The sequence below is a fragment of the Elephas maximus genome, chromosome 4 (assembly GCF_024166365.1).
Source record: "Elephas maximus indicus isolate mEleMax1 chromosome 4, mEleMax1 primary haplotype, whole genome shotgun sequence".
In the NCBI taxonomy this organism is placed as follows: Eukaryota; Metazoa; Chordata; class Mammalia; order Proboscidea; family Elephantidae; genus Elephas; species Elephas maximus.
In genome coordinates, this window is record NC_064822.1 from 63,208,222 (window position 1) to 63,213,465 (window position 5,244).

Here is a 5,244-nt window from a genome sequence, read left to right on the forward strand (position 1 = left end):
ACTCAGTAATCCTTATTGCAGAACTAACCACTGTTTTTACTTCTGTCCCCATCAATTTTGCCTGTACTTGAAATACATATAAATGGAACCATACAGTATAAACTCTTTTGTGTCTAGCTTCTTTTGATCAATGTCATATTTTTGAGATCCATCCTTCTCGTTGCTAGCGTATCAGTATTTTTTGTTTTCTTTTTTATAATTCATTTTATCTTTTGTTGTTGAGAATATACTCAGCAGAACATACATCAGTTCAATAATTTCTATATGTACAATTCAGTGTCATTGATTACATTCTTCAAATTGTGCAGTCAGTCTCACCTTCCTTTTCCGAATTGTTCCTCCTGTATTAACATAAACTCAGTGCCCCCTAAGGTTCCTATCTAATCTTTTGAGTTGCTGTTGTCGGTTTAATCCCATATAGATAGATCTTAAAAGAGCAAAATGCTCAAGACGGACATTCTTTTTTTTTTTTCTTTATTGTGCTTTAGGTAAAAATTTACAGCTCAAGTTAATTTCTCATACAAAAATTATACACGTTGTTATGTGACACTAGTTGCATTTCCTATAATGTGACTGCACACTCTTCCTTTCCACCCTGAGTTTCCCATGTCTTTTATCCAACCAGCTCCTTTCCCTTCCTACATTCTCATCCTGCCTCCAGACAGAAGCTGCCTTTTTGGTCTCACGTATCTGCTTGAACTAAGAAGCACTCTCTTCATGAGTATTATTTTATGTTTTATAGTCCAGCCTAACCTTTGTCTGAAGAGTGGGCTTCGGGAATGGTTTTAGCTCCGGGTTAACACAGCGTCTGGGGTCCACGGCTTCGGGGGTTCCTCCAGTCTCTGTCAGACTATTAAGTTTGGTCTTTTTATGTGAATTCGAGTTCTGCTGTACACTCTTCTCTTGATCCATCGGGGACTCTCTGTTGTGTTCCCTGTAGGGGCAGTCATTGGTGGTAGCTGGGCACCATCTAGTTCTTTTGGTCTCAGGCTAATGGAGTCTCTGGTTTATGTGGCTCTTTTGTCTGTTAGGCTAATGTTTTCCTTGTGTCTTTGGTGGTCTTCATTCTCCTTTGCTCCAAGTGGGTTGGGACAAATTCATGCATCTTAGATGGCTGCTCGCCAGTTTTTAAGACCCCAGATGCCACTCTCCAAAGTGGGATGCAGAGCATTTTCTTAATAAACTTTGTTATGCCAATTGACCTGGATGTCCCCCAAAACCATGGTCCCCAGATCCCAGCTCCAGCTACTCTGTCCCTCAGAGTGTTTGCTTATGTTCAGGAAACTGCTTAGCTTTTGATTTAGTCCAGTTGTGCTGACTTCCCCTGTACTGTGTGTTGTCCTTCCTTTCACCTAAGATGATTCTTGTCTACTATCTAGTTAGTGAATTCCCCTTCTCCCTCTCTCCCCACCTTCATGACCATCAAAGAATGTTTTCTTCTGTGTTTAAATCTTTTCTTGAGTTCTTATAATAGTGGTATTATTTGTTATTTTGCAACTAATTTCACTCAGCATAATGCCCTCCAGATTCACCCATGTTGTGAGATGTTTTGTGGATTCATCATTGTTCTTTATCGTTACATAGTATTTCATTGTGTGTATGTACCATAATTTGTTTATCCACTCATCTGTTGATGGGAAATTAGGTTGTTTTCCTCTTTTTGCTATAAGGCAGACATTCTTTGTTATTTGGTTTTAAGAAGACTTCAGGAATATTTTTGTTTTAAGGTTTAAAGACTCTCAGTAATAGTTGGAGGGGTTCATCCAGCCTCCATGGCTCAAGAAAATCTGGATTCCATAAGAATTTGAAATTCCGTTCTTCAGTTTCTGCCTTTTGAGGAGGATTCTTCTATAGAACCTTTCATCAAAATGTTCGGTAGCCAGGCACCAGCCAGTTATTCTGGTCTTATGGCATTGGAGGCACTTGTTCATGGAGGCAATTAGCCACACGTTCCTTTTTTTTTTTTTCCCCTCCTATTCCTGATTCTCCTTCTTTCTCTGTTGCTCCAGTACATAGAGACTTTTTGTTTTGTTTCTCCTAGGTAGTGTTCCACTATCCATTCTCCTGATTCAGTTTGAGGGTGATTTCAATTTTTTTGGCAATTATGAATAAGGCTACTATAAACATTATTGTACATTTTTGCCTTTTTATAGATATTTGCACTCAGTTCTCTTGAATATATGTCTAGAAGTGGAACTACTAAATCATAAGGCAGACATATGTGTAGTTTTAGTAAATACTGTCAAAAAGTTTTCCAAAGTGATGGAAATGATTTACAATTCTACCCATATCTTCACCAGAATTTGTTATTGTTAGCCTTTTTAATATTAGCTACTCTAACTGGTGTGTTTCTCATTATGGGGTTTCTTTTTAATAAGCTTTTTATCTTGGGATAATTTTAGAATAACAGAAACGTTACAAAGTACAAAGTTACAAAAGTACAAAGAATTTCTGCATAGCCTTCACCCGGCCTCTCTTGATGTTAAACATCTTTCATAGCCATGATCCATTAGTCAAAATTAAGAAATTAACATTGTTGCAATACTAATGAACTAAATGTTATTCCACTTTAATCAGATTTTACCAGTTTTTCCACTAATGTCCTTTTTCTGTTCCAAGATCCAGTCTAGGATACCACATTGCATTTAGTCGTCATGACCTTTAGTCTTCCCTGATCTGTGACAGTTTTCTCAGTCTTTCCTTATTTTTCCTATCTTTGGCAGTTTTGAAGGGTACTGGTCAGGTATTTCATAGAATGTCCCTTGATTTGGGTTTGCCTGATGTTTTCTCATGATTATAAACTGCCAAACTGTCTTCCAAAATGACTGTACCATTTTGCATTCCCACCAGCAATGATTGACAGTTCCTCTTGTTCCACATCCTAAAAGAAATTTATGTTGTTGGCTTTTTTTTTTTTTTAAGCAATTCTAGTAGGTGAACAGTGGTATTTCATTGTATTTTTTATTTGCATTTCTCTAGTGACAAGGAGCTCTGGTGGTGCAGTAGTTAAGCATTCAGCTGCTAACCAGAAGTTCAGTGGTTCAAACCCACCAGTGGTTCCGAGGGAGAAAAGACCTGGTGATCTGCTCCCATAAATATTACAGCCTCTGAAATCCCAAGAAGTGCTTCTGCTCTGTCCTATAAGATCACTATGAATTGAAATCAACTCAACAGCACACAACAACAACAGTGACAAATTAGGGGTCCTTAGGTGGTATAAACAGTTAAGTGCTATACTACTAACCAAAAGGTTGGTGGTTCAAACCTACCCAGAGGCACCTTGGGAGAAAGGCCTAGTGATCTGCTTCCAAAAGGTCACAGCCATGAAAACCCTATGGAGCACAGTTCTTCTCTGACACACATGAGGTTGCTGTGTTGGAATTGACTTGACGGCCACTGGTTTAGTGACAAATTACGTTGAAGATCTTTTCACATGCTTATTTGCCAACCAGATATCCTTTTTGATGAAGTGTTGTTTAGTTCTTTTGCCCAGTTTTTAACTGAATCATTTTTTGTCTTATTAAGCTTTAAGAATTCCTTATATAATTAATACGAATACGAGCCCTTTATCAGATATATGATTTGCCAATATTTTCTCCCAGAGTTGGCGTATCTGTTTATTCTCTCACTATATCTTTCTGAGCAGAAATTTTCAATTTTAATAAGATCAGATTCATCAGATTTTTCTTTTATGAATTGTGCTTTTGTGGTTGTATTTAAAAACTCATCATCAAACCCAAGGCCACACAAATTTTCTCCTGTGTTTTCTTCTAGACATTTTATAGTTTTACTTTTAAGAAACTCTTAATTTCTCCAATTTCAGTGGGTTTCCACCAGTGCTCTCCAACTATAGGTTTTGATGGTCTTCCCCTTGCAGATTAAGTCCTGTCCTGAGGCACAGTTTTGGCAGTGGCTGCTGTCTGTTCCTCACCCCCAGCCAGAATCACTGAGGGGAAGAGTTTTCTCAGGATCCTCCTTACCTCCCCTGTGGGCAGGGGCAGATTAATCAGTAAACGAGGTATGCATTGGCTTGCCTTGAGCAAGGTTACCCACAGGCTTAATTGTATTTACTGGCTAATCTGTGGCGAGCAATTTCACATGGGTTTCATCACATCTTTGATGTGGTAGGAGACAGGTGAAATTGTGCACTGCAGATAGGTGGGAAGGCACAACTGGACCCATGCGTACCTTGTTTATGGGGTAATCCAGCCCTCCTGTGGGTGACTGGTGGGGTTCCTGAAGGAAAAGTATGAAATAGGTTGAAGCCCCCAGAGACGTCACACTGTCTCAATAGTCCACACTAGGCCTTTATTAATTTAAAAATTTTTTTTAGTTTAATCTTCTTACTCAAGAAAGCAAACATCCTGTTTCTTGCCACAAGTGCCTGTCTCTCTCTAGATTACAGGTAGATTGTTTGCCCTGTGACCTCAATACTCTGATGCATTCAGAAAAAATCATTAATTTGAAGTTTTTTAAAAATATATTCTTGCTTTACAAGTGGAAGCAACATTCTTTCAAGCTCTATACACCTCTAAATATAAAACCAGAAGTCCAATAATGGGTTTTAAGCAAAGGAATGAAATGATCAGATGTGTGACTTTAATGCTACTCCAACTGCGGTGGAGAGAACTGATTAGGTGGTAGCAAGAGGGGAAGGGTGGGGAGATCTGTTAGGAGGAGCCCCTGCAATCATTCATGAAGGAGATGATGGTAGCCTGAACATGGTTGGTGACAGTGGGCATAAAAAGAAGAAGACAGATTCTAGAGCTGTTTGTTGTTGTTGTTGTTGTTGTTGTGTGCCATTGAGTCAATTCCAACTCATAGTGACCCTATATAATGGAGTAGAGCTGCACCATAGGGATTCCTAGGCTGTAATCTTTTCAGGAGCAGAACACCAGGTCTTTTCTCCAGTGGACCCACAGGGTGGGTTCGAACTGCTGACCTTTCAGTTAGTAGCCGAGTGCTTGACCACTGCACCATCAGGGCTCCTCAGAGATATTTAGGAAATAGAATAAATAGAGCTTGCTAACTGATTGGATGGGGGAAGTGAGGGAGAGGGAGGAGACAAGAATGACTTCCAGATTTCTGCTTAAGCAACTGAGTGGGTGGTGATCTCATTTACTGAGCTAGAAGGATAAACGAAATTGACTATACTAAAATGTAAAACTTCTGTCCATTGAAAGATGCCATAAACAAAGTAAGAAAGACCAGTCACTTAGTGAGAGAACATATTTACAACTCAAA